The following is a 9,412-nucleotide window of genomic DNA, read 5'->3' as shown; positions in this document are numbered from 1 at the left end:
GAGATTGCATCCAAATACTGCATTTCAGACTCTTTTGTTGACCATTATGGCTACTCCATTTCTTCTAAGGGATTCCTGCCCACAGTAGTAGATATAATGGTCATCTGAGTTAAATTCACCCATTCCAGTCCATTGTAGTTCGCTGATTCCTTGAATGTTGATGTTCATTCTTGCCATCTCCTGTTTGACCACTGCCATTTTGCCTTGATTCATGGACCTGACATTCCAGGTTCCAATGCAATATTGCTCTTTATAGCATCGGACCTTGCTTCTGTCACCAGTCACATCCACAGCTGGGTATTGTTTTTTCCTTGGCTGTATCCCTTCATTCTTCATGGAGTTATTTCTCCACTGAGCTTCAGTTTTTTTTTTTTTTTTTTTTGAGATGCAATATCAAAAATGACAGAATGATCTCTGTTCGTTTCCAAGGCAAACCATTCAATATCACAATATCCAGCTGTGATGAAATGCAATACTTGGATGCAATAAATTCATTAAATTAATTAATTAAATATATTAAGAATAAATTAATAAAATAAATGTCTTAAACAGAATTGCTAGATCAAAAGTTTTATAAATTCTCAAGAATTTTTATATATCAAAAATTGGCCTCCAAAATGGCTGTATTTTATATACTGTTATTAAAATTATATGGTTTCATCAATAACATTTTTCTAGATTCCATATACATGCATTAATATACAATATTTGTTTTTATCTTTCTGACTGAAGGAGAGAGTGGCATGATTGAAGAAATTATCATTGATATATATACACTGTCTTGTGTAAAATAGATAGCTGATGAGAAGTTGGTATAATACAGGAAGCTCAACCTGGTACTCTGTGATGACCTAGAGAGGTGAGAAGTGGGGAAAGGAGGGAAGCTAAAGAGATAGGGGCTATATGTGTAATTGTGGCTGATTCACGTTGTTATACTGCAGGGGCCAATACAACATAGCAAAGCAATTTCCCTCCAATTAAAAAAATAACAAAATAAAGCAAAAAGGATATGAGTTCCAGTTTTGTCAACAATCAATAATTAATTCTCTTTCTACTTTTTGTTAATATGTTGAATAAAAATGGTATGTTCTATTGAGTGTGTTTTTGTTACAATGAAATTGAAATTATATAAATATGTTGATAATGTTATGCTTCTTTTGTGAATTGTTACTTCATGTCTTTTTAGACAAGTAAAAGCTCAGCTTCTTCAGTTGCAACTTGTCATTAATAGATCGCACACCTCAAGGTTGAAGATCAAGTAGACTAATGCTAATCAAAGCACTTTAAAGACAAAATAAGAGCAGATTCATTTAGTAAATATTTACTGAGCATTTATTAATTACTGAGCTGTGTGCTATACTTGGTGGAAGAATAAAAAAAATATATATGTACAGCATGCCCCATCATCCATGTATATTGGTGGGTCTGAAATGATTTTGGCACCTACAGTGGATATGTAGACATTGTCAAAAGATGAAGGGACAGCTAGAGGAGAGAGCTATGTTAACAACTTCCGTTTCCAGGGATGACCTTGCCATGTACATACTGCCAGCAAGCAGCAGCTACAGACACTGGATTTGGGGAAATGAAATGCATCAGCAAAAATGTTGTGTGCTTTCCCTTCCCTTCATTTCAATTATAGAAGACTCTTAAAAACAATGGTGTATTTCAGAATCATCCTTTTTGTTGCTGATCAGGCAGTAGGTATCAGGTAGAGCCCCTGTCTCCTGGGAAATTGCTGTGCTAAAACAACAACAATAGTAACCGTGTAGTCAGCAAGCCCTGTATCAGAAAAGTCAAAAGAGCACGGTGGTCGTTCAGTTCAATAAAGAAGATCCCAAACACATCAGTCAAAGGGTTAGATAATTCTCCTCTCATCATGTTCTAGTTCCTGGCTTCTTTTTGTTAGCTACTTGTGATTGGACAGGCATTTCTTTCATGTGGTTGAGTATTATTCCATCATAGATTTTTTAAGTCTATTTCAAAAAAATGGAAATTGCCACTACTTTAATCTCTTAGTAAATGGATATTTTCCCCCTCAGTAAGAATGAGACTGGCTTTTTCACAGCTTCAGATTGGATTAACTTTTCTAAATAATAACTACTCCTTAGTCTCCTTAATTAAAGTAATAGATCAGAAGGAGCAGGGACTAGCATAAATTAGTCTTTATTTGGTTGTGTACTGTCTTTCCTGCAGAAATGGGTACAACTTTATAACTCCTGAGTAGCAATTTATGGCCATTCTTCTGCTAAATGAACCTTTAAAAAATGCACTTGCCCCCCAGAAGGACTTGCTTAGTTCCTATTCATCACTATAGTCTGCTCAGGACAACCCTACCAGCAGAAGTGCAGTTTTAATGTTATCTAAAGGGTTTGGTTTCAGGCTGGGAGACTTGGGTTCAAGTCTCAGCCCTGCCACTTACTATGTGTGTGACGTCAGGAAAATCACTTTGATATTGATTTTACTTTCAATTATCTGCACGTCAGGTATTTTGTCCATGAAACAAAACTTGGAGAATATGGAAAGAATTCTAAATTCCCTTCAGTGTTAAAGGATGCTATATCCTCTGTACTATAAGGCAAATAGAAATACTATAAGGCTTGACATTTTCAATCATTTAAAAATATAACAGAATTCAAGAGATAGTTCTAGAACTTCTCCTATGTGTCAGATACTATGTTCTGTATTTAAAAAAAAAAAAAAACTTGAGGAATAAAACAAAGACCCTGTTCTAAAGTAATTCACAAAACCTAGACTGAGGTAGGTCCAGAAGAAATTTCAACACAAAGAAACAATGCATATGGGGAAACTCCTCTTACATAATAGAGATCTGGAGTGTTGCAGAATTTGTAATGTAAAATCTATGGGTGGGGAACTGAATTTTTAAAGTTCAGAGAAGATAGTTTTGAAGTTGAACTGCTGATAGATAGTCTTTGTGTGCATAAAGTGTTCCATCCAAGGTGATAAATAAAGGGTAAATTCTAACCACCACTTACTATATTCACTTCACAGTCATAACTGTGAAGTGACAGATGTGAAATTTAAAATTTAAAATTTTTCATTTTAAAATTTTGAGAATTTTAAAATGAAAGAAAGACAGGGTGGAAGGAAGAGAGGGTTGGGAAAAAAAATGAAAACCCCTCATATAAATAGGTGAATATAGGAAAACCTCTCTGAAAATCTTTGAAAATAGATTAAATTGTCTTCTTAGATGAGAGAATTCTAATATAATTAGTCAATGCTGTTCTTCTAAGTATTTATTGAAAATAAGCTAGATGTTGTTTGGAAAATAGGGGTAAACCTGACAAGTGGCGGAGAACCCAAATAGATAACATTTCCTCCTGCCTTGGAACACTGTGATACTTCCCAAAAAGGACTGAATTAATACAAGATTGAATGAACTTCTATTCAAAATTAATAAGTAATATATAAAATAATAGGCATGACCCACGCTGACCTTGGCACCAAGTGCAAACATAGAAAATAATTCCTGAAAGATAAAACTAGTGAATCCGGCTCAAAAGTATGGAGGATGAAACTCTGCATGAGGTCACTTATGGTCTTTTTTCTCCATTGCATTACTTGTATCATCTTTCTCTGGGAATTACCAGCTCATTTTTTTGCTTAAGAAGCTTCACCTTTTTACCACGCTCCACTTCTCAGTGACACCAGAGAACACAAACATGAATCATTCATCTGTTCTGACCTCACTGCGCCTACTCATGGTTTCCTAACCAGCTCAGTCAAGTCATACTGAAGGTAAGTTTTTGGAGACTAGGCAACTTCAGTCTTCTGTCATTCAGACCTTTGAGACATATACCATTTGCTCACCCTTTCTACAGTTCTCCAGTGTATGTTCCTCTAATACTTCCAAACAGTATTTCAAAATATAGTCAATGAACACTTACTATATATATGGTATTATGCTGGGCTTTTATATCACAAAACCTCACCCACACAGCAAGGTGAAGAACACATAGAGAAGCTGAAACAGTAGTATGCAGCCAAAAAAAAAAAAAAAAAAGTAATACTGATGTTTTGTAGCATTTGACTGTTTTGATGGTATAAATACTCATACAAAGTCTTATTTCAACCTATCAACACTATATAAATAGCAGGGTTCTAATTGTTCTACATGCATCATCTCATTTAATCTTCATCAATTTCAAAGTAAGCACTTTGCTAGTGCTTATGTTTTACAGACAAGGTAATTAGGTCTAAAACATAATTAAGTAACTTGTTGAAATCCAGTAGCTAGTAAATAGTGAAGTGAGATCCAAACCTATTAGTCTGGGTCTATAACCTGCACTTTTAGCTTCTATTCCCCACTGTCTCTCTTAGAAAACATACTCCTTTAAGAGCACCAAAAAGGGTACTGAATAGACTTGGGACCAGAGAATCAAAGACATGATCTAAAAGGTTGTCATAGTTAAAGCCTTGAAAATTAATGAGTTCTGTGATGGAGACTTCCACTATGCTTCCTATAGGGTACAAGAATAGACTACCACCTCCTTTCTCCCTCATAATTAAGTGTTACTATGTGATTGAGGTGTGCATATGTGAGAGGGACAGTTCTTGTTCAGGCCTGGTTCAGAGATCCCTCATTATCTCTTCCCCACTGCTTTACAAAAGTGGGGATTCTCCAAAGACCAATAGTACAAGAGAAAGAAACAACTCTTTTTACAGCTCCCTCTTTAGCTTCCCTCCTTTCTCCACTTCTCACCTCTCTAGATAATCACAAAGTACATCAAAACAGAAAGAGCCTGGGTTCCAGGATGGATATGAAGAAGGCCTTCCAATGAGAAGTGCTATCACTGGACTCTGAAGCAAATGAGAAATATATTCTCATTGTGTGAAGTCTCATTATTCTGGATTTTCCATTTATAGCACCTAGCAACACCTTGCATATTGCAAAGAGAGAGTCAGACAAAAGAGGCTGAATGCAGAGAGAAGAACAGTGTTCTAAGCAGAAAGAACAGAGTGAATGAGGGGTTAGGATAACATGCAAGAAACTGGTAAAGATCTCAATATATTTGGAATATGAAGCAGGAGGAACAAGGAGAATCGAAGTGTTGGGTGTGAAATGTAAACAGAGCTATGGCACTGAAGTCTTGAAGCCATATGAGAAACAGAAAATAATTTAGAATATTGGGTCACCCAGACAATCTCCTGGAGGGTCAGGGAAGCAGGACAAAAGGCTCTGTAGCCATGAATCACGGCAAAATCAAACCATAATACTGCTTTATTGGAAATATCACTGCTCCTATGACTAGTGTTAGACCCCACAACTGAACTCCCACATGGCCAAGGCTGGATATAGGCCCTGTTGCTTCAGAAAATCAAACATAACTGCCATCATGCTTGCTACAGTGTTTTTTTCCAATGTACCTTTTGTTTTGCAGCACTAGCTTCTAATTTGAAGTTTGGTGAGAATATTCCTGCTGGCAAACAGCAAAGTCACCTACATAAATCCTGGCTAGAAAGGAAGGAGAAAACTTTTTTTTTTTTTGTCTTCTATACTGGTGGGCAATGGCTTCCATTATAGTAAATTCTTCAAATGTAGAAGAGTGTTCAAAGGTGCTGGATGGCCAAAAACAATGACAATTGTTTGCCTGGTGAGGTGATACAGGAATAATTAGGGCTGAAGTCTTCATTCATCTTCATAAAAGCAGAGGATTGACAGGGACAGAAACTCAGAATGGTCAAAGGTAAGTGGACTTATCTCAGAAGAATGAAGAAACCAAGAAGGGATAACCAACATCAAGACACAAAAACAGTCATGGTCTTTAAAACACGGGGGTCTTAAAAACTAATTTAAAGATGAAATTACAAAAAAAAAAAAAAAACAGAATTGACTACCAAAACCTATCCTATGGAGAATCCTTACATAAAACATAAATCCATACAGTTATTCCGTATGTATTTCATAAATCCTGGTTGACTTATACTGGTTTACTCAAAATAGGACAGAAGTGAAAGTACTAGTCCTTCAGTCGAAACAAGACACAAGTATTCAGTAAACCTAAGAAACGAAAAGGGATAGTGGCTATTAATGATGCAAGGAATATCTGATGAAGGATAATGTATCTGTGGTTGAAACCTATGGCTCAGTTACACAAGAAGTCAAATGAGATTCCTCTGGCAAAGTGTAGTGGGTTGCAAGGGCCCGAGGAGGTGCTACTGTTAGAAGAAAATAATCCTATCGGAAGGGGACAGCCATGAGCTAACTCTCAATTTACTGAACCATTGAACAACTAAGTCAGGTTAACATTGTTGAGCCTCTTCTGTGTACACAATACTGGGCCAGGAAACCACTAATGGAAAGACAGGCAACTGACACAGTTCTTGCCCTTAAGGAACTCACACTCAAGTGAGGGAGTTTGATGTTTAGACAACAATTATAATACATGACAAAAGGATGCAGTATCTATAATAGACATCAGTGAAGTATTCTAGGTTCAGAAGGAGAAAGCAATGAATTCTGAAGTGGATTGAATTGGTTAGAAGGAAAAGGTGTCATCTGAGCTTTAAAAGATGAGAAAGAGTGTGATAGGCAAAGACAAAAAAAAAAGACACTTCAGTGCCAAAAGGCCAAATTGTACAAGTGTAGGTTCTGACTGGGAGTGACTAACAGGGCTATACCTGGTTCCAAATTGGGAAAGGGGTACATCAAGGCAGTATATTGTCAACCTGCTTATTTAACTTATATGAAGAGTACATCATGCGAAATCCTGGGCTGGATGAAACACAAGCTGGACTCAAAATTGCCGGGAGAAATATCAATAACCTCAGATATGCAGATAACATCACCCTTATGGCAGAAAGTGAAGAGGAAGTAAAGAGCCTTTTGATGAAAATGAAAGAGGAGGGTGAAGAAGTTGCCTTAAAACTCAACATTCAGAAAACTAAGATCATGGCATCCAGTACAATCATTTCATGGCAAATAGATCCGGAAATAATTTAAACAGTGAGAGACTTTATTTTGGGGGACTCCAAAATCACTGCAGATGGTGACGGTAGCCATAAAATTAAAAGACACTTGCTCCTTGGAAGAAAAGCTATGACTAACCAAGAGAGCATATTAAAAAGCAGAGACTTTTACTTTTTACTTTGCCAACAAAAGTCCATTTAGTCATAGCTATGGTTTTTCCAATAGTCATGTATGGATGTGGGAGTTGGACTATAAAGAAAGCTGAGCACTGAAGAATTGATGCTTTTGAATTGTGGCATTGGAGAAGACTCTTGGAAGTCCCTTGGACTGCAAGGAGATCCAACCAGTCAATCCTAAAGGAAATCAGTTTTGAATATTCATTGGAAGGACTGATGCTGAAGCTGAAGCTCCAATAGTTTGGCCACCTGATGCAAAGAACTGACTCATTGAAAAAGACTCTGATGCTGGGAAAGATTGAAGGCTGGAACAAAAGGGGATGACAGAGGATGACATGGTTGGATGCCATTACCAACTTGATGGACATGAGTTTAAGCAAGCTCCAGGAGTTGTTGATGGACAGGGAAGCCTGGCATGCTGCAGTCCATGGGATCACAAAGAGTCGGACATGACTGAGTGACTGAACTGATACCTGCAGTATTGGGTACTAGGACAGAGAGTGGTGAGTGGATTACGGATCTGGAAGGATAAGTAAAGACCAGATAGTCAAGGACCTAGGATAGGGTGATATCTAAACCAGGGCACATTTGAGGGAAGAAGGATGATGCTGAAACCACAGGTGTAAATCATCTTTCTTTCTGAGCAAACTGAGATTAATGGCTATCCTAGCCTTTAGTAACATAGCATGGATATTTTTCTGTTAACCAAGCAAGACACCCAATATTTTTGAACCCAGTAGTGTGGATCATGGCTGTAAGTTAGATTTCTCACTGTGTAGCACTGTAGGTCACAGGCTAAAAAGAAGCTGTAGAAAGTTATTATAATAGCTTAGTATGGGTGAAAACTGAGGCCTTGCTGGGGCAGAAACAGTGGGGTTTAGAGTACAGTTGTAGAAGGTACTACATAGGTATGGATTTGTAAACAATTGACTGAGTTTTCTAACATACACAGTCAAGTACAGGCTAGGACCAACACAATTTCGGAGTAGAGTATAAGGAAGAAACCACTTTCACAGTCTGAGCTCTAATGAAAAGAGTTCGATTCCACTCACTGAGGAGTCTGTCCTTAGCCACTTGCCAAAATAGGCTAACAGGTCAGATTTAACAATACAAAACTGCCTACATTGTACAAATTAGGAATCAGCCAGCAGGATTCCCTGCCCAAACATATTTTTCCCACCTGCTATTTACTACCTGAAAAGCCCTCATTTACAATGCATCCATCAGATCTTAGAGACCATTTCTGGTTTCAGCTGTTCTTAACTAAAATTCAAATATCCTTGGAAGGAAAGATCCTCAGATCGTTATCAGTCTCACTCAATTATGCCTCTCTTATCATCACCTTTCTTATCACATCTAGTTACTTTCATGCATTATCCATATGGCAGTATTTGTTCTTCTCTGCTCTCCCTTTTGGTTTCTAATCTCCAGGATAGAGATCATGTCTTACTCATTTTGGGGTCACAACTGCTATACTGTGCCCCATATAATGCACAGCAGGTGTTCATGCCAAATTTTCTATTCCACAGCTGTAAAATCTTAGACAAAGTCATTTAGTCTCTTGAGTTTCTCTGTCTCTCACCTATCTATGAAATGAAATTATTATAATCTACTTCCCAAGTTGTTAATAAACTTGTAAAAGAACGTCCCTGCTAACCTGTAAGTCACTGTGCAAATATAAACCAATATTTGCATTCAACTAACATACTTCTTCTGGGCAAACAAAAGCACTCAGCAATTACAACAGGACTCAGAAAACAGCAGGTCTCCATAAGTATTCTCTGAATCATTTATTTTGGGCTCTTTTTTTTTCTTATCTCTTATTCTTAACCATGTGTAGCTGGGATGAGATTGACAGAAAACTGAACACTACTCCAGGTAAGAATCAAGGATGAGAAAAATAAAATTAGAAACTTACAGGGAAATCAATGCTTACTTTCTTCCTAACACAAATCCAATATGATAAGAATTATTCGTCATAAAACACCAGACAAATATTACCTAACTGACTGACTTTCAAATTATGGGAAATAAATGTCAATTCTTTATTACAGTAATCAAGAAGGAGATTTACCTTCAACACCATTCTTTTTTATTTAGATTTTATTACTTTGAGAAATTCTGCAGCATAAGGCCTAGCAACAAATTCAGTAAATACACAGGACTTTTTTTAAGGATGCTCAGTTAATTCAGCCACAGACAATTCAACCACAACATAAAGCATAGGATTTTTCTTGTAACAGCAAAAGAAATGGATAGGAAGTAGCTGGGTGGATAAGAAGGATCCAGAGGGACACAGAGGAAA

The sequence above is a fragment of the Bison bison genome, unplaced genomic scaffold, assembly GCF_000754665.1.
Source record: "Bison bison bison isolate TAMUID 2011002044 unplaced genomic scaffold, Bison_UMD1.0 scf7180017864485, whole genome shotgun sequence".
Classification (NCBI taxonomy): Eukaryota; Metazoa; Chordata; class Mammalia; order Artiodactyla; family Bovidae; genus Bison; species Bison bison.
The sequence above is the reverse complement of the archived record's forward strand: the minus strand, read 5'-3'. Positions refer to the sequence as shown.